Source organism: Bacillus rossius, chromosome 8 (genome assembly GCF_032445375.1).
Source record: "Bacillus rossius redtenbacheri isolate Brsri chromosome 8, Brsri_v3, whole genome shotgun sequence".
Taxonomy (NCBI): domain Eukaryota; kingdom Metazoa; phylum Arthropoda; class Insecta; order Phasmatodea; family Bacillidae; genus Bacillus; species Bacillus rossius.
The window spans coordinates 25,836,021-25,856,885 of record NC_086336.1 but is presented as its reverse complement, the minus strand read 5'-3'; the positions used below and the strand labels follow the sequence as shown (position 1 = coordinate 25,856,885).

The 20,865-nt window shown below is 40.0% G+C and overlaps 1 protein-coding gene across 3 annotated transcripts in view; it reads left to right on the top strand.

Moving 5' to 3' along the window:
• Positions 1–20,865, top strand: part of LOC134534667 (uncharacterized) — a 783,923-nt gene that overhangs the window by 450,421 nt on the left and 312,637 nt on the right. The window lies entirely within an intron of this gene.

Below are 20,865 nucleotides of genomic sequence, written 5' to 3'. Positions count from 1 at the left end.
GGAAAAAAAGCAAAGTCCGAGGCCTCGCAGAAAAAAAAAATTGTGTTCATGGGAGCGTGTGGCTAACAGGCACGTTAAAAGTGAAACTACATGGACTGATTGTAGTAGTACGTCAGCTTACTGACAGCGCTGCACGCAGAGTTACTGCTGCCATATGTGTTTTCGGCAAGTTGATAGCCAAAATATGATACATAAATTATAGATTCGAGTATATTAAGTGTTAATGCAACAACTGTTTAATTGCAGGTATTATGTATGTTTTGTGTTTACAAAATTTATTTTAACATGAAAATAAAGTATCTAGTAGTTTAAAGAGGCTTCAAAAAATGTGTGTAATATGCAGTTGACGTATCCACAGCTCAAAGGACTGGCCGCACCAAATTGCTCGTTGTTATATTATTAGTAGCTGCCCGACCCAGCTTCGCACGGCTATACTAATGGAAAAAAATTAAGCCAGATCTCCCATTTACAGTAAAGGTAAATAAAAAAAATCTGTGAAAATTTATTACAATGCTGTATAATGTACCGGAGAGAAAATGAATAGCACCGATGGTTTACCGACTCGTGCACGCAACGTACAACTGATGTACCTGTACTTCACTACGGCAGTCTAAAGGCAGATCACTCTTGCGCCGCTCTTTATACATGCCCCTCCTTGTGGGTACGCCACTGCCGCGCGATGCCCGTTGCCATGGAGACACAGAAGGCATGAACAATGCAAAATCCTGTTCTCATGCAGACAAAGTACCCACCGTTGCCTGATTTTAACAACCCATGGGATCTAATTTTCGGAAAATGTCATCCTGCGTAACATAAGGGACATTACTGTGAAGTTTCAAGTCTGTAAAATATATATACTTGAAAAAAAAAAGGGCAATTTTTGATATTTAAAGTACCCGCAAAATTTCAACGGTGATGAGGACTGCACTAACAATGAAATAGTCGTTGCCATAGAGAAGAATGAAGCATCAACAAAGCAACAGCCGTTGCCATGGTGATTTCCTACCAAACAATGGAAATTTTTATATATTACGCCCCCGAAACACCCCTTGGGATCGGATTTCCGCAGAATCCGTTCTTAGTGAGCGTCTACATCACAAAATGAATAACTATTCTAAATTTTAAGTCAATCGGGTGTATAGTTTTAGAGATCTCGTGATGAGTGAGTCAGTGAGTGGTATTTTGCTTATATATATATATATATATATATATATATATATATATATATACAAGTCCTTGTCAGAATTGTAAAGGGAGAGGAAAATTATTGATGGTCCAAAAAAATGAAAATTAATTAAAAATAATAAAAATAATTCTAGTAAAATAAAAAAAATAAAAATTAAACAGAGAGAGAGAGGAAATAAAACAATAGTTTAGGTTTGCGATTTAAAGTGATAAAAAGTATTTAAATACTAATTGAACTCTTATGAGTGTACTGATTGCTTAGTTGTTAATATCACACGGGTGTTTTTTACTTGTATGGGAAAATTAAGAATGATAAGGCATCTAGTGCGTGGCAACAATGTTAATAGTCAATAGGAAATAAAGTTCTCTGGCCTGCGGCATTGTCAACACACACTTCTTACGTGTACTGCATGTTGTATCTAACCCCTCCAACGCAATTGATTCTAAATTGGACTTTTAGTAAGGATCCCTAATGTTATTGATAATATTATATAGCCTTCCTCGATAAATGTACTATCCAACACTTAAAGAATTTTTCAAATCGGATCAGTGGTTCCTGAGATTAGCGCGTTCAAACAAACAAAGAAAGTCGAACCTTTGGATATAAATTTTCTTCCACGTTATAATGAACATACCATTCATTACTCTAACATTGTAAGTTTTAAAAATTTATATATATGTATATATATATATATATATACCACAACACATAACTTTTATTTGAGAAATAATAATATTATCCATTTCGTGTACACATCAAATGCACGACACTTAATAGAGACTTACATTTTCCATGCCTAATCTCCATCCAAGATGGCAAAGTACTGAATCAGAGATGGCGGCAGATGTAGAGCATTGAGAGATTTTTTTAAACTCTATGAACATACGGAATATATCTTTAGGTGCACTTAGCCTACGTTCCTACATCCAAGATGTCTGGGTACTTAATCCAATATGACAGGAGATATCGTCAAAGAAGTGCAAGTGGAATAATTTTTTCACCACTCTTTTCCTGATCTTTACACTCGTAACGCACTGACTGTTACTATTTTTTACGCTACGCTACTTTCGATATGCTCTGATGACGTCCTCGCCACAGACGGAACTTCGCGATGGTAGTATCGCAGCTGGGTGGCGGAATAAATACAAAGTCAATCGCGCGCGGCGTTCGATGATCCGTGGCACCGGGTGCGAAAGAGAGTGGGTGTCGTTTCCGAGCGTACACTGAAGGCAGGCCAGGGTGGCAGTGATGTCTGGGTAGTGAACGTGTAGTGAGGAGGTAGAATGGGGAAAGTTTGACCCAGGGAGAAAGTGAAAGAGGAGGAGGGGTGAAATTTGTGGGAGGGGGAGAAGAAAAGCGGAGTTGTTATTCGTGACTGAGTGAATGCGTGAGGTGGTGAAGAAGAAGAAAATGCGGACGCCAGGTCGTTCGTCGCGCGACTAAGAACGGAGGTCGTAAAGCCTGACGGCGAAGAACGTTACGTCTCACGTTACGGGCACGCGAAGTCGTATCTCCGCAGGTTGCCTGAGTTCACGGAAGGAAAGAGCAGCCCGAAACGCGTCTTGAGAGTACACTGTGGAAAACATTTTGTTAATTTCAAAATACAGCTGTTTTAATTGTAATAAATTCGTTTGTAGATATACATTCATAAAAAATTCTTCAACTATCAAGTTCGTAGAAATACGACACTTCTAAAAATGTTTGCTAGTCTTTCAGTACTCGTCAATTATGTGTAACATCTAACTTTGGTAACCAGCAAATTCACGTATATAGATAAGTACACTTATTAGAGGAAACTCGGACGATAAATATAACGTACAATTATTTAACATAATGCCAAGAGTAATAAATTTATTTAAATTGTGTTTTGAACTAAATTTATTGACGCGAATAAAACGAATTTTCCGCGTCCGCCACTAGAATTTGCTGCCGGAGTTCCGATAAAAGCAAATAAATATTGAAAAAATATTAAACCCAATTTAAACGCTAGGGAATATATTAAAATACTGTTCATTAATTAAAAAATATATATTAAACCAAGTAATACTATAACGATTCCCTTTGGCTTAGTGAACTTTGGTTCATAGCATCCGCCGTAGTTAGCAGCACGTTGCCGCTCCTTTACTACCGACGCATTAACTAAATACTCCAACCAAATTTCATGTACCAAGAGCTAAGGTGTAAACACATTAAAATAACTGTAGCTACTTTAAATTTTATTATTTTATACATTATAAAGATACTACATCGATAGCGCTTAGTTTCTGCTCATTAAGTCTATATTTAGTATAGCCCGCGCACACGGGTGGCACTAACGAACTCTGTTGGCCAGCATCTATGTTTCCAACATACACTTGACACGTTTGCTTGACCAACCAACCATCATCAAGTACGTGTGCCGTAAAATATAAAATGTGTGAAACGGACAATTTCCCTTCCATTAAAACATAACACAACCTTTACGTACAAACAATTAAACATTTTTTCATATATATATATATATATATCTATTTTCACTTCTAAACTATTAAAGGTGTCTATACAAACATATATAATCAATAAATATGTATTCAATAAAATAGGTTTTACAATGTTTAATTTATCATACTTGGGCTCGGAATTCACCCCCATTTGTATATGTCAAACCAAAAAACAAAAATTTCTGCTGCATAGTGACATAAATTGTGGCAGTGCACGGAACCATTAATTTGCTCTTTAAAATGAAGTGAAGTGTCTCGATAGTGACTCAGTAGTGAAGATGTGAAATTAACATCAGTACACAATAAGGCGGGACATTGTTATTTACATACTACCTATTGAAATTCAACACTCATTAAGTAAATTATATTTATTTAGAGGTATGACCGAGGCAAAAGAAAAAGCCGTTACAAACGGTTTCATGCTAACAAGAGGAAATTAGTTTTGAGTTGGCATAACTGAGAATTATGCTTTATATAAAGCCACAATAAATTACTGTAAACAGGAATATGCTTAGGTCTCCCTGAATTATATTAAAAGAATAAATATAGACCAAATATTCACAACAATTTTGAGTATCGATAGTTGAGTCCATATTAGTCATCATCAATCTGGTCCCTGGATATTTAAGTCAAGGTGTTTGTACAATGGTTGCCAAAATGAATAGTCTTAACTAGCAAGACTATTTCATAAAATATTATGGGCATATCATTTATTTGGAAATGCCATGTTTGCCTGCACCGTTGATTATGATGTCATAATGCACAAACTTCAATAAACATTTTCCATTATGATTAACTACCAATATATAATTTATATGCTCACTTTAAAACTTTCAACGTTCAAACATCATAAATATATGTTGTCTCCAGATTCCCATTACGTCCTGTAAGTGGGGTAAGAAGTGGTTATAATTGATGCAGGCTTGCCTCATAGAAAGGGTGCGCAAATATCTACAGTACATTTAATCACTGCCTCAGACTGTCACGAGGAAAACGCGGAATACATTTTTAATATAGATTAACGAGCAATCATGCCAGAAGTACGTGATGATATTCCAGGCCGATGAAGAGCTACTCGATTACCAGAAGAATACTTTTGCCGGGGCAGCAGTGTTTCAAAATACCCGTTCCCCGTCATCAACTTCCAACCTTAACCACAGTTCGTCGCTGGACAGTGTTGTGTAGGTATTATAAACTACGCAAGGATCGCAACTTTACCAAGACGCAACAGGCAACCAACGCAACAAAAAAAAATATAAATACGAATTGTGAAAGTCGTCATAAATCCACCCTGCAAATTGGAAATGTAACACAGTAACAAGCTGATATTTTCCCAGTGCCTCCTTTTGATAACTTATGTTAATCATCTAAAAATGTAATATTTTATATAAATAATTATAAAACAAATTTTATTTTTAATTGTGTGAATGTTAAACGTGTTAAAATGTAGTGCATGAAGAAAAAACCATATCTTTTCCTTCTATGCACATAAACTCTGCATCTTTAAAACATTTTTGGAACACTTCGCTTCAAATATGGTAGGCGAAAACGCAAGCCGAAAAGCAACAAGTTGGAAATTGGCCGACATTTACTTTTTTTAAATTATCGTAGTGTGTATACGGGTTTAGAAAAACGCCGTTGTTGAAATTTTGCGTCTTGCGTGTCTTGAGTTTTCGCGCGGCTTAATACGACGAACTAACTGGTCCATCTACCAGTAGTTATAATTTCAGTTACCGCAGCAGCAAGAATGGTATTCGTGGCTGCGATCTGAATTTTTTTTTCTCCTAGTGTTCCTAGTTTACCCTGTAGTCTCACTTCACGCAGAAACCTACAAAATTCATGTATTAATCACAGATGTATTTGTGTTAGTGAGGTGGGATGATAAGTGTGACGCTGGTGATTCTAGTGCGATATTGCCTCCAAGCGCTAGCCTGTGGATTGGTGCACAGTTCTCTCGTCTATGATATTTGAAAGGTTACCATAACAATATAGGGCGTATAAATGAAGATAGAGATGTAGAGCAAGTAAATTGTCTGCTTTCATGAAACTCTACTAGATGCTTCATGCCAAAATTTTATTTTGAAAACACGCGTTTTATCCATTTTCACATATATAAACTCAGTTTAAAAAAGAAATACAGAAACACAACAACTTGTCCACCAGAATATTGTTAAATGAGTATCGTATACAGACCTAATTCATATATGGATCTAAAGAAAATTTGAAATCGTGAGGCTTTTATCTGAAGCTCTGTACATCGTTTCCAATTAGGCGGAGCCTTAAATGTTACTGTAATATATCAAGGAAAAACTTACACTATAACATTATATATGTTCTATACATTCATATATTTATATATATATTTATCTATTGAATGAAAGAAGGCATTATTCCTATTCGACGCTGGGGCCATCTTGATGAGATGAGAAGGTGGAATGGCGCAATAAACGGTTAGAGGAAAATGTGATTACCCCGGGAAAATCCCACTGACTCGCGGCATCGTCTGTTACGTTTTTCACCTGCGGAAAACTCTGGTAAGACCCAGCCGAGAATCAGATACGGATCGCATTGGTGGGAGGACAAGTGGTTTGGTGACTCAGCCAACGCGAAACGTTTTTACCTGACGTTAGCATTAAACATAATGTTTCAAATTGCGGGACATGAATTTTATGGGAGGCAGGGGTCCCCAAAATTATAATACTTTTTTAAGAATAATTTTTTTTCAAACGGAGTTCTAAAAAGTTACAGGCGCGAACAGAACCTACCAATTATAAGCTCGTGGGAATATTTTAAAAGCGTAGTGGTGTTCAAATGCACCTAGAGAATCAGGCGACGATCCAAGTGCATACGTCTCGAGTTAAACATAGCAGTTTGTTGTACAGCGCCACTCCTGCAATAAAACTCCCAGTTTCTGTTAATCTCTGATTAAGCCTGATGCATTACTGCTATCCTCCTTAACCATACCTTACTTGTCAGCAATCTCCACGAAGGTGAAATGTGCATTGCTATTGCTGTCTGTCAAATCTGTAATCGCAGCATTGCACTCATTGACAGAGTCAAAACACCGTTTGAAATAACAGTAAATTTACGTTCATTAAACCAAGAATTTAACGCAAATAAAATAATTCTTCGTTATTTCAAATAACTGAATCATTTTAGATACTATTTCCGAGTTGTAGGTTACGTTTCAAATCAAGATAAAATATACACGTGGACAAATAAGAATGTTCTTATTGTCGCCTTCTCCAGTTTATGAATGTTTTGTTAACGCACCAGGAATATTCTTGTGGATTCATGTTCAAAGAAAGTGAACTCAAAGTCTCTAAATTTGCATAGATAGTCTTAAAATAACGAAGATCGCCAAATAATTTCCAACCAACATTATTCGTAAATTAAAGGGGAAATTTATTTAAAGTATAAAGCGCGTATCGTCCCGAGCCAAACGTGTAAACTGAGCCATAAATTGTCTTATTCTCCTGGCTCATCGTTAGGCTTAGCATAATTTAAATAAATACATTTTGTATTTTTTCTGTAGCCTGTTAAAGCCTATCACAATTTTAACCCAGTATTGTACTCTCCTACTTAATTTTTTCTCCGGCCGTTTCATCCACGGGCTCCCACACCACTCAAGTCCTGATTAAGCATCGTCTCATGTCTCCCCGCTTCTCTGCACGTACGCGAGTGAAATTTCGCACCCCTTCAGTGCTCCGCGCACGTCCTGCCACTCGCTACCTTCGCTTCCGTCAGCCCTCCTAGGCACACCCGTAGCTCAAGCTACAGTTGACCGAAGCAACTTTGGTCAGGTTCGCCGGCACAGGTTACAGTCGGTCCCGACACGCCTCGGGAGTCCTGTAGGCGGCCTTTCCCACTACACAGCACTAACCCCCTTCTCTTTTCCCCTCTATCCATTCCAGATCCTTCCATCTGGATAAACCCCCTCCCGGTCTCTTTAACAGACCCCAGGCCGGCGAATTGACAGCTTGCTCCATCTCCCGGCGGCACGGTGAACTAAATTACCTTCTCTTAGGCGTCGGAGCGAGCGCTCTGGCGGCCGCGACAATACTTAATCTATGTTCCTTTCCTCCCCGACAGAGCTCGCACCAAGAGGGCTCCATATGGTACTACCATTCGCTAGTTACCCTCCGCTGGACTCTTGCGTACCAACACAGAGTCAGTTCCTGTTGTCCCCAACAGAGCGCTCTGCTTTGCACTTCTGAGGCCCCTTTAAGTTAGTCAATGAGCCCTCTTCATCCTTTTTTTGGAGGGCGGAGCAAGTACTCCGTCGGGCTTATTCTAGCCAATCAGAGACCACTTCTCCAACTCCCTAAGACTCCGGGCCTCTCGCTCGAACTTAACCACATGTCACCTGGAAGAGAGAGAGATTCTTCCTTCGGCGGTCACCACGATAGCATCTCGCGCCGGACTCGCATCGCCCGCGCCTTTTACGTATTCAGCCGCCGCAACCTAGTTAAGAGATGTGATCACTGAAGTTCGGGAGTGTTCCCTAACATTTTTTTTTTTTATTCTTCTGGTTGGCTATTTGCCATTAGTTTAGCCAAGTAGTAATTTCGCACAATGTTTCGCGACGGTTCATCGCGACTACCCGCGCCGCCTCCCTTCGGGGAGTGGCTTCACTTCACTTCACTTCACTTCACTTCAACCCCAGATCGGTAAATGGCAAAGTCAACGTCCAGTTTGATAATTGTTGCCTCCCCGTTATCCTTTTTCCCTAACTTAATTAGTTTACTATTCTTGACCACTGGATTCCCTTTTGGTTCCAGTGGGGTTCAAGAATTGGTTCAAGAAATGTTTCAAGACTCGAGCGAAGTTCCTTTCAAGACCTAGTCTAACAAATTTACGCCGTTCCTTCGGAGATTGAAGCCCAGAACCTCCTAATTATGCTCCGCCAGTGAACAGTCCGCTGTGCAACATTTTGAATATGTACTCCAGCACCAATCAGAGCAATTAATGTTTTCTTTTATAACTATCAAATTTATTAATGTTAAAACTATTATGGTTATTTTCATAGTCTCATTTATGAAATGTATCATAAAATTGTAACTAATGACTTCAAATGGCCCGGGCCCCCTTTAAAATAATTAATTATTAATACCAATAATGGTAATTTTGTAATTTCAATGATCAAAACAATATAATGCAGATTTTAATTAACAATAAAAAGGGTAAACTTTAAGCAAACATATTTGTTTTTCACTTCAAATACGATCCTCCTTCCTAGTTCCCTTTGTGAGAACTAACTAATATTTTTGGTTGCTCCCTTGTGTCCTCTGAGTATACAGTACTTACTGCTTCGCCCACATGATGCAGCTTCCAGTATTTTCAAAACCATAGATAAAGTTAACCTTTTACTACACAAGGGGCACAGATGGCAGCAGAGCATTGGTTAAATGCATTTAGAATGGTTTGCTCATAAGTATACCCTAAGTGTTGAAGTACTACAAAAAATTTAATAATAATTTCAAATCCAGATTGTTTAAAATCTTTTATTTATTTTTTTAATTGTAAACTGTGACTGGATGATAGCATTTTCCTTGGTGATACTAGATTTAACTCCCATACATAAAAATAAAACATAAAAAGATAAGTTTATACTTATAAAAAATTGTCTCTTGGCTTCTAATTTTGGCGGATTTTCTTCTTATTTAGTAGGCCTTATAAATATGTACTCTATTAACTCCCAACTAATGAGAGAGAGTTGACATTTTAAATTCAGTAGACGAACAATATTTTCATTTCCGCTGGCCGCCTCTCTGACTTCGGCACATTCCAGCCACCCAGCTGCTTGACCCCCCCCCTCCCCCACCCCACCCCCCTTCTCATTACTAGCGCGTCCAGCCGGACCGCCCGTGACTGCCTTATCACGCTGTAGCACTTTTCCCTTCCCCCTCACCGCTTGTCACTCAGCGACCTCGCCAGGCTGACGCCCTTGTGACGTCAACCAACCTTGTCCCGGCAGAACAAGCCCCCCCTCCTAGCAGAGTACGTCCGCCTGCGGTGATAACACACGTCGCAGACCCGCTATCTCGGGCACGCGACTCGAGGCCTGCTAAGGGTCTCACTACAATAGATACATCGGCGCAGATAATTACGATTGCCCATCGTTACAGGTACCCAATGGTTCCCGCCTTTAGCAGCAAATTTTGTTAAGAAAATTTCCCCTTTTGCTATATAAGCTACGAATAAAATCAAAACCTTTTTAACCTTGGTATACCACCCAAACATACCCGCTAATCCCCTTACTCCTGGCAGAGTTCAGGGTAATCAACAAGAGCTTTCTGTTATAAATTAGTGTAAGACTTAAAATAAGTACTTTATTAGTCTAAGAGTGTCCTTATGTTTAAGTTTAGGTTAAGTGTATGTTATGAGTGGTGTTTCTACACCGTAATTTTTTATATCAAGTTGTACCGAAACTAATGTAAGATGATTACACCAGAGTATCTCTTGAAGGACGAGGCAGCGTATGAGCTAGCTCTCCGGGGGCTATCTTCATTAGGTGATGCCCAAATGTTAAGAAAACGACTTAGGGCCGCTTGTCATGATCAAATACAGCCATCAGGGACAAATTTTACACTTGACACCCTAGACGAATTTAATACATCGGTTAGCAAGTTCCAAGACATTACTAGTTATACCAATACCTTGGATGCGGAAACAAACAAAAATAACAATCTGTGTGTTCTTACACGACTTTCACATGTCTCTACCAGACTCACAAATTTAGTGATTTTGTCCCCGGGTAAATTGAATGAAGTTTACCGTAAGTAAGTAGAGAAGTGTCGGCAACAAATTTCAAAGCTCACCTATAGGTTAAAAACCAAGCTTCTCTTATTAGAACAGAAATTTCCCGAGCCTGAAAATCCAATTTCCAGTCCCCAGCTGCAAATTCCTGGAAGTAATACAATCACAGAACCCAATCCAAGGACAACACCCCTCCACGACCCAAGAACAGGGCCACAGGTGTTGCAGCCTATCCCCTCTCTGGCTTCACCCTTACCAGCATCACCATCCGAGCACTCTCCACCCCCACTACCAGTTTCCTTTCCCTCCCTTCCATTCATGAGCCATCCCTCTTTCACCACCATCACTTACCCTCCCGGTCATACGCTGTTCCCTTCCGCAACTGTCATGGCGCCTGCATCCCACCCAGTTACCAAGGTAACCTACACTCACCCCATTCCCGGCCTTGCCTTTCATCCCTCCCAACAGATGCACCTCCCCCCCACCATCCACACTACTTACAACCCCTACCATCAGTTTCCTTCTGCCTTCTCCTCGATCCAAACTACTCCTGAACATCGTTCTTCCCCCTTGGCTCTCGGCACCCAAGTCTCACCCCTACCCCAGCCGTTCCCATGCACCTTGGAAGCCACTGTCTCCCAACCAGTAATTGTACCACCCGTTCCTAGGGCAGACCAGCAGCTGCCACAGATCAGTCCTTCCACAACCTACCTTCCCTTAGCCCCAGGAGCCTCCTTCACCCAAAACAACCCCCATCCCTCACAGACACAGAATATTAATCCCACCCCTGTACAAACACAGGTCCAAACACCCGCAACCCCAGGACACGAATATCAGGTCTATGGTAAAATTGCCCACCCAGTGGAAAGGTTGTTAACAGGCTTCCCAGAAACCAACGGGTTAGAGCCGACAAAACTAATTGAATTTCTATGTCACCTGCTCAAATGGCACCAAAAGGGTAACATACCAGATAAACAACTGTTTGAGGTAATATTCCCATTGACTCAATCACCAATGAGTGAGCGAACTTCTATGGCTATAGAGAATAATTGGAACTTTGACCAGTATCATGCTGATGTACTGAGTTTTTTTATTCCAGCTCGTATGATCACGAAACTGAGATTAGAGTGGTACAATATATTGCAACACAAAAACTAAGCATTACCCCACTACATATCAGACATTAGGCTGGCCGCAAAAGTCCTTCGTTTAGGAGTTTCAGAATGCGAGATTGTTACTATTATTATTGATGGATTTAATCCAGCGGAGCATTCACGATCGGTATTCCAGACTCGACCACAGAATTTTGCCGAGCTAGACCGATGGTGTATTCAGTCAATAAATGTTGAGTATGCCGACTACCTAAGGTATCGGCAAGTAATTCACACGGAGCCGCAAGGGCCCAGGAACGAAAACATAAATACAAATTTCAAATCCTAACAGTCCTCTCACAACAACCAACAGGCTAGATACAACTACCCCCAAATGCAAACCCCATTCTGCAAATTCTGCAAACGACAGGGGCATGTAGATGAGGAATGTTGCACGAAAAACAGAATCCAAAATTACCAGAATTCAAAAACATCAAAAAACCTGTAACTCGGTGGCCAGAGAACAAGTACTCTGCGCCACCTAAGCTATATGCCCAGGAGAACCGCCTTTGCAACATTACCTACACTTCAGTGACAGAGAAGCCCCTAAAGGGTAGCAAAGATTTTAACAAGAATAAAGGTAATTATTCAGGAACATTCAATCAGAAAAGAGGTAGAACTAAAAAAATTTTCAAAAAGGAAAAAGGGTTTTAAATCAGCAACAACATTATCAAAACATAGCTCAACCAAGAAGCACAAAGAGCACTTTCCCTAACCTTACTCAGTGCAAAACTTGTATTTGTCCGAAGGTTCCAGGAAAACGTACTTGTCATAACATTTTTGGTAAAATCCCTACTGCGCCTCCTTATGCCAGCACCTTCATTGGCACACATAAAATACCTGGATTAATTGACACAAGTTCTGTTCGCAGCTTTATTTCAGGAACTGTTTTTCGAAAATTGCAAGAAAACTATTTAATTAAGAAAGTTGAATCAACAAATGTGAGATGTTTTACAGCCTCTGAGCAACCCTTACACATTGACACCGCTGTGGTAATCAAAGTCAAAATTGAGTTGTTTTCATGGACATTCTCATTCTTAGTGTGCAATGATTTAGCAACAGAACTTATTTTTGGCTCGGATTTTATTGCTAAAACAGGGTTGGTGATTGATCTACAAGCACAAAATATTAAATTTAAATTAAATAAAATTGTTGTCATCCCTTTGGTTAGGCCAGAATCTGTACTCCAAGGCCACACAAACAATATAACAACAAGCGTTGATCAAGCAGATAATTTAGTTCTGGAACATCTCAGCCATGAAAAGCAATCAGCGATTAAAAATCTGTGCGACAAATTTTCAGATGTTCTAACAAAAAATTTGGGACGCACCCACTTAATGGAATATGATATAAAACTTTTGGACCCAACTCCTGTAAAATGCCACCCATATCAGTTGCTTGGTCCCAAAATGCAAATCATGTGTGACCACATTCAGGACCTCTTGGATAAGGGGGTGATCGAGCCCTCGACCTCCAGTTTCTCTTCGCCCACATTTCTGGTACCTAAAGGTCAAGATCATCGTTTGGTGGTCGACTACCAAAAGCTGAATCAGCAAATAAATTAAGAGGCCGTTCCTCTCCCAGACCTCAACACAGCCTGCCATTGGTTCAGCAAGGCAAAATATTTCAGTATTTTCGACCTTAATTCAGCCTATCACCAAATTCCACTGACCCAGAATTCCAAACCTATCACAGGTTTTTGTGTCCCCTGGAACCTCTACCAATATACAGTAGTTCCCTTTGGCCTGGCTACCGGAGCACAAGTGCTGACACGACTGCTTGACCACGTACTAGGGGATTTAAAATTTAAGTTTGTCTTCAACTATTTGGATGATGTAGTGGTATATTCGGAATCATTTGAGGAGCATCTTAACCACCTGACAGAAGTACTCCACAGGTTACGTGGAGCAGGTTTGACAGTAAATACCAAAAAAGTAAAATTTGCAGTTCAGGAAATTTCCTTCTTAGGACATTTAGTCTCAAACAAAGGAGTTACAATAGATCCCAACCGTACACAGGCCATCATGAATTTTCAACCTCCTAAAGACCCCAAGGGCATCGCTCGTTTCATTGGCATGGCCAATTTCTACTCCAAGTATATCCCAAATTTTGCCGAGCATGCAGCCCCATTAAATGCGCTGCGCAAAAAGAACATACAATTCCACTGGGGACCGGAACAGGAAAAGACTTTCTAATTTTTGAAACAGGCGATAGCTAGTCCTCCCGTATTGCGAATGGCTGATTTCAGCAAGCCATTCATTCTACAGACAGACGCATCCAGCCTAGCCATTGGAGCAGTTTTATCCCAAGAAATTGATGGTTGCCGACAGCCTATAGCATTCGCATCTCGAACGCTTACACACCAGGAAAGAAAATCATTCTCGGTTTACGAATTGGAATGTCTTGCAGTTGTCTTGGGCATTGATAAATTTAGACAATTTTTAGAACACCGCGAATTTCTTTTGGAAACAGACAACCAAGCTCTTGCATGGCTATTGGCACATCCGAAACAACTGGGGAAACTCGGATGCTGGATTTCCAAGATTTCATCTCATAAATTCCAAATCCAACACATAAGAGGTTCGCAGAACATTGTGGCGGATACACTTTCTCGCATGTTCGAGAAAACCTCTGACGAAATTACCCCAGAGGCCCCCCCAAATAGGTGTCAGGCTCTTCTTACAGACTTTCCCTTGGCTTTTCAAGACATACAGTCTCATCAGCAATCGGACCAATATATTGCCAATATCATTGATCAAGTTTAGGCCGGTACATCCCTAAAATTTTACAAGTTTTCAAAAGGACTTTTGTATCGACGAACACAACAGTCGAAATCTTTCAAAATTGTTCTACCCCAAAATTTAAGGGATATGATTTTCCAGTATTACCATTCTTCACCCCTAGGTGCGCATTTGGGTATATATAAAATAATTCAGAGCATACGCCGACATTTCATTTGGGATGGCATGCATCGTGACATTGCCGAGCGTGTAAAACTGTGCAAACTGTGCGCACTCAGTAAACCTGCCCAAAATACCCAATTTGGATTCTCGTCATCCGAAGTAGCAGACCGACCTATGCAGAAAATGTTCATTGACTTCGTAGGGCCATTCCCACGCTCTAAAAGTGGTCACACCATGCTTCTGGTGTGCATCGATGCATTTTCCAAATTCGTCTGGCTCATTCCCTTAAGGAAAGCCACGGCTACAACCATTATTACCGCTCTGCGAACCCAGATATTTAAACATGCTGGACTCCCAAGCATAATCGTCTCTGACAACGCCCCTCAATTTACTTCCAAGCTTTTTAAGAACATGTGTTTTTCTCACAGCATTCAATATGTCACCACATACCCATATTATCCTAAACCATCGCATGCGGAGAGATTCAACAGCAATCTCTGTTCTGCGCTTATAGCATATCATGCGAATGCACAGGACAATTGGGACAGTAACCTAATGTGGTTACAGATGGCATTAAATTATGCCCATCATGATGGTCATAAAACAAACCCATTCCAACTCATGTTCACTTACCAGCCAAACACTCCCTTTTCCAATCTGTGGTCCTTAACGGAACTTTTGCCCGATGATCCAGCGGACATCCGGGAGATTTGGAAGAGAGCTTACAAGAACCTTAATCTAGAACATGAGTTAAACCGAAACAAGTACAATAAGAAACGTTCTCCTAATCCCTACTTGGTAGGAGATGTTGTGATGTGCCGGGCACATCCTCAGAGCAAGGCCATTGACAAGAAGTCGGCCAAGCTTATGTATCGCTGGACTGGTCCTCTACAGATCCAGCGCTTTCTGACACCTGTAACAGTGTCACTAATAGACCCAAGTTCGGGGCAGTATGTGACTAGGGCTCACATCTCCCACTTGAAAAAGGCACACCCTAAAATGAAATAAGTGTGTTATGTGGCTTTCCCTGCTCCTACCATAGGAGTTTCCACTAAATATCGGCATGCCATTCTTCACATCTACAGGATGAACAAAAAAATCCCTAGGTCCTAGTGCGTAAGAACAACAAAAAATAATGGTACTAAATTTTAGTTAAGCCCAAAATGTGTTAGTTTTAAGTGGCGCCACTTTAGTTATAATTTGTGTATAATGAGTTGAAAATCATCTAAGTTAGGTCAAATGTTAGTAATCTATTCATAGGGTAACAAAGAATCCTGTGTGTTTGTATGTATGATGATTACCCTGGGCTCCGCCTTTGAGCAGGGGAGTATGAGCCATAAATTGTCTTATTCTCCTGGCTCATCGTTAGGCTTAGCATAATTTAAATAAATACATTTTGTATTTTTTCTGTAGCCTGTTAAAGCCTATCACAATTTTAACCCAGTATTGTACTCTCCTACTTAATTTTTTCTCCGGCCGTTTCATCCACGGGCTCCCACACCACTCAAGTCCTGATTAAGCATCGTCTCATGTCTCCCCGCTTCTCTGCACGTACGCGAGTGAAATTTCGCACCCCTTCAGTGCTCCGCGCACATCCTGCCACTCGCTACCTTCGCTTCCGTCAGCCCTCCTAGGCACACCCGTAGCTCAAGCTACAGTTGACCGAAGCAACTTTGGTCAGGTTCCCCAGCACAGGTTACAGTCGGTCCCGACACGCCTAGGGAGTCCTGTAGGCGGCCTTTCCCACTACACAGCACTAACCCCCTTCTCTTTTCCCCTCTATCCATTCCAGATCCTTCCATCTGGATAAACCCCCTCCCGGTCTCTTTAACAGACCCCAGGCCGGCGAATTGACAGCTTGCACCATCTTCCGGCGCCACGGCGAACTAAATTACCTTCTCTTAGGCGTCGGAACGAGCGCTCTGGTGACCGCGACAATACTTAATCTATGTTCCTTTCCTCCCCGACAGAGCTCGCACCAAGAGGGCTCCATATGGTACTACCATTCGCTAGTTCCCCTCCGCTGGACTCTTGCGTACCAACACAGAGTCAGTTCCTGTTGTCCCCAACAGAGCGCTCTGCTTTGCACTTCTGAGGCCCCTTTAAGTTAGTCAATGAGCCCTCTTCATATCTTTTTTTTGGAGGGTGGAGCAAGTACTCCGCCGGGCTTATTCTAGCCAATCAGAGACTACTTCTCCAACTCCTTAAGACTCCGGGCCTCTCGCTCGAACTTAAATTTATTTCACCTGGAAAAGCGAGAGATTCTTCCTTCGGCGGTCACCACGATAGCATCTCGCGCCGGACTCGCATCGCCCGCGCCTTTTACGTATTCAGCCGCCGTAACCTAGCTAAGAGATGTGATCACTGAAGTTCGGGAGTGTTCCCTAACATTTTTTTTTATTCTTCTGGTTGGCTATTTGCCATTAGTTTAGCCAAGTAGTAATTTCGCACAATGTTTCGCGACGGTTCATCGAGACTACCCGCACCACCTCCCTTCGGGGAGTGGCTTCACTTCACTTCACTTCACTTCACTTCAACACCAGATCGGTAAATGGCAAAGTCAACGTCCAGTTTGATAATTGTTGCCTCCCCGTTATCCTTTTGCCCTAAATTAATTAGTTTACTATTCTTGACCACTGGATTCCCTTTTGGTTCCAGTGGGGTTCAAGAATTGGTTCAAGAAATGTTTCAAGACTCGAGTGAAGTTCCTTTCAAGACCTAGTCTAACAAATTTACGCCGTTCCTTCGTAGATTGAAGCCCAGAACCTCTTAATTATGCTCCGCCAGTGAACAGTCCGCTGTGCAACATTTTGAATATGTACTCCAGCACCAATCAGAGCAATTAATGTTTTTTTTTATAACTATCAAATTTATTAATGTTGAAACTATTATGGTTATTTTCATAGTCTCATTTATGAAATGTATCATAAAATTGTAACTAATGACTTCAAATGGCTCGGGCCCCCTTTAAAATAATTAATTATTAATACCAATAATGGTAATTTTGTAATTTCAATGATCAAAACAATATAATGCAGATTTTAATTAACAATAAAAAGGGTAAACTTTAAGCAAACATATTTGTTTTTCACTTCAAATACGATCCTCCTTCCTAGTTCCCTTTGTGAGAACTAACTAATATTTTTGGTTGCTCCCTTGTGTCCTCTGAGTATACAGTACACACTGTTTCGCCCACTTGATGCAGCTTCCAGTATTTTAAAAACCATAGATAAAGTTTCCTTAACTACACAAGGGGCACAAAACGTAACCTGACCAACAATTAACTGTGCTGATGGTCGCAGTGCGTTTTTTTTAACTAACTCTTAACGCCTGAGTGCGGCGAGATGTCTGCTTCCCAAGGTGCGTTCAAGCGTCACGTGCTGCGATCACCCGTGCTCTCCGCCACGCCGGTGGGATAGTCCTGATAGTCCTCTGAAGTCCGCTCAAGGTTAATGTTCGTGCGCAAAACATTTAACATGTTTGTTTCCGGACATATGTCCCCTAACGAAAATTGCTGGTTTAGGTGATCCCCACTACTCATTAAATATTTTTTCCCCATAATTTACGTAAATCGTGGTTAAGTACTAAGAGAGGAAAAAAATTACTGACCCTATACGTACACATCTGACATTTGCAGTCGGTGTATAACTCTATTTTTTTTTTTAATTTTTAACTTAAATTATTAGGAGTTATTCTTACCGTTGATTGAGTGATTATAAATTGTTAGTGGCTGCTTTACAAATTACACACTCAGACACACACAAACATAACTTTTAAGAGTTTTGAAACTACAGACGTGGTGGTCCGTATCTTCAGCGACTTCGCCAAGTTAGTTGGTGTGTTAAACAGTAATATGGTTGAACCCAAAAACAATAGTAAGGAAAACGGAGAATTGTCGCAACTTCCATAACGAACTATCTGCATGTCTGAATTAATATATTACCTTAGACCGTTGTACAATTCTCCATTAGGATGGTAATGATGAAACTGGGAGACTTATTCTAATTATACTCATGCAGATAGATATCCGCAGCTATTATTTTCTTTGCAACTAAACTAATTCTGAATAATACCCGACTTTCCATTTCAATCTAGCGTTCTCTTTTCATCTCTGCCTATCGCTCTATCTCTCTCGTAAAGACAACAACCCCTTTTTATACAAATTCAATGGTCAGCACAGAAAAATATCGTGTTTGAAGCCACCTTTTTTATTTAGAGGAACCTACAGTTTTTAATAACTTCCAAGCCAAAATGTTGTCCCTTGTGAAATTAATATTGTGCTATTTTTATTTTTTTTAATTTTAAATAAAACGTTTGTACTAATGACGCTAGGAAGCGAGTTAATTCCGAATTCATTTTTTTTAATTCTGTTATTATATCTAAAATATTAAAATGTTTCAGAAGTTTTGGTAAATAACTTTCTTTTGATAGTATGAAGGGTTTTCATCTCAGTTTGTATTTAATAAAAATTATGCTATGTACTTCAGAGCCTGTGTACTGAATATAATTCCCTTTATGTACAGTTTTACACAAATATATATTATTATTCACGCTATCACAGGTTAAAAATTATTTTATACTAAATATTATGAAACAGTTGGCTCTTGAATAATTTTTAACTGCTGAAAAAACACAAATATAAGGTATACCAATATGTGCTAAGATTTTAATTATCACAGTATAACTTATAATGATGCCAAGATACAGAGTGTAAAATAACTAACTAATGTTTTATGTACACAACCACGTCCCGTCAACACTCTTATTCAGAAAAACGAATCTGTGTTCGATTCTCAAGAGTTAAAACCCTGATTATTGAACTGTACAAAACGTAGCTGGCGTTTAGTAAGCGGTTGGTTAACACAGAGAATTCCGTTTTCTCGCACTTACTCATTTCTTCAAGTTCCATGTATTTTTTTTTAAGTGAACCTTCTGTATAGCCGGTAGGGTGGAACAACGATGACGCAATTAATATTTACGAAATTTAACGCCCATGGAACAACGAAAAGTACAACTATCTGAAATGGGGCACTCGATGGAGGAGATTCAGGAGTGGGTCACTCAATGGCCTGTTTGCGTTAAAGCACACTTGCACTCTCGCATACTTGTACCCTTGCATTATTGCGTAACTACACACTCATGCACTTGCATACTTGCGCACAAGTAAATTGGCGCACTTGAATTCCTGCACACTTGCATACTTGCACACTCGCCTACTTGCACGTACATTATCGTACTTTCTAATAGTTCTAACTGTGAAGTATCACTACTAATGCACGTGGCAGAACAAGTACCAAGTGCTTTTAATTATAGTCACGTTCATAAATCAAGGGCGCATACGGCTGCTTCGTAAACTGTTCCGTTAATTCTTTGACTGTTGCCACTTCTTTGTGAACCTGCCATCCATCCGACGCTCATTTATTACTCTGTGTTTCATAGGTTCCTCAATCGTAAGGTTGTAAATCATCAAACACCACACAAATACATAACTTTTGCTGGATTTCCTACCTTTATTTATACACGAATCCATCGATGAAAATTTTATGGCTGACATTTTAAAGGTCTTTGTGAGTCAGTTCATAAAATACACTTTTATTTGGTATTGTATATAAAAACTATCCCTTGAACGTATTTTAACTACATAAAAATTAATTACTGTAAATCATTTTTTTATATTAAACAAGAATTATATTTTTAATTAACATTTTCTATGTGACCGTACATACAATTTTGAATTAAAAAGCATAAAAAGCATTTAACTTAATTTTGTCTTCTTTATTAATTTTTACTATAATTTACAATTTTTTAGAAAGTTTTTCTGATAAAATATCATTTCAGTTTATAAAATTGAACAATTTTCAATTTTAAATTTGAATTTTCAAGACAGTTTGATATAATACACACCAAACAAACAATAAAAACATAACTTTTTATCCTATTCAATTACATATTTTATAACTGTCAGGAATTAATGAAGGTAGAGTTAACACGCATTTCATTTGTTTTTTTTATTGCAGCAACAGAATGTTACAAAAAGTAACTTCAAGAAGTTGTTGTGCTGTTACGGGGATAATAGAGGCGTGGCAGCAGGGCAGGCCAGTTGGACCAGTGCGTCGGCCATCAGGGGGTCCGGGCAGGCACCACCTCCCGGGCAGGTGGCGTCCGTCCCTCTGCGGTACCTCACCCTCGGTCTCTCAAGAGTTCGGCACGTTATGACACTAATTTTCTCGTAGCTTCAAGTTTTGAGTCGGGGATTCTGAGGTCATGACACTTTGAGAACTACGAGACTTTTCCAGGTCTAGACTGGAGATGTATTTAAGACGGAGGCCGGCCTGCTGCGAGTTGTGTGGTAGTGACAGGGGCAGTTAGTGACATCGGCGGTTATT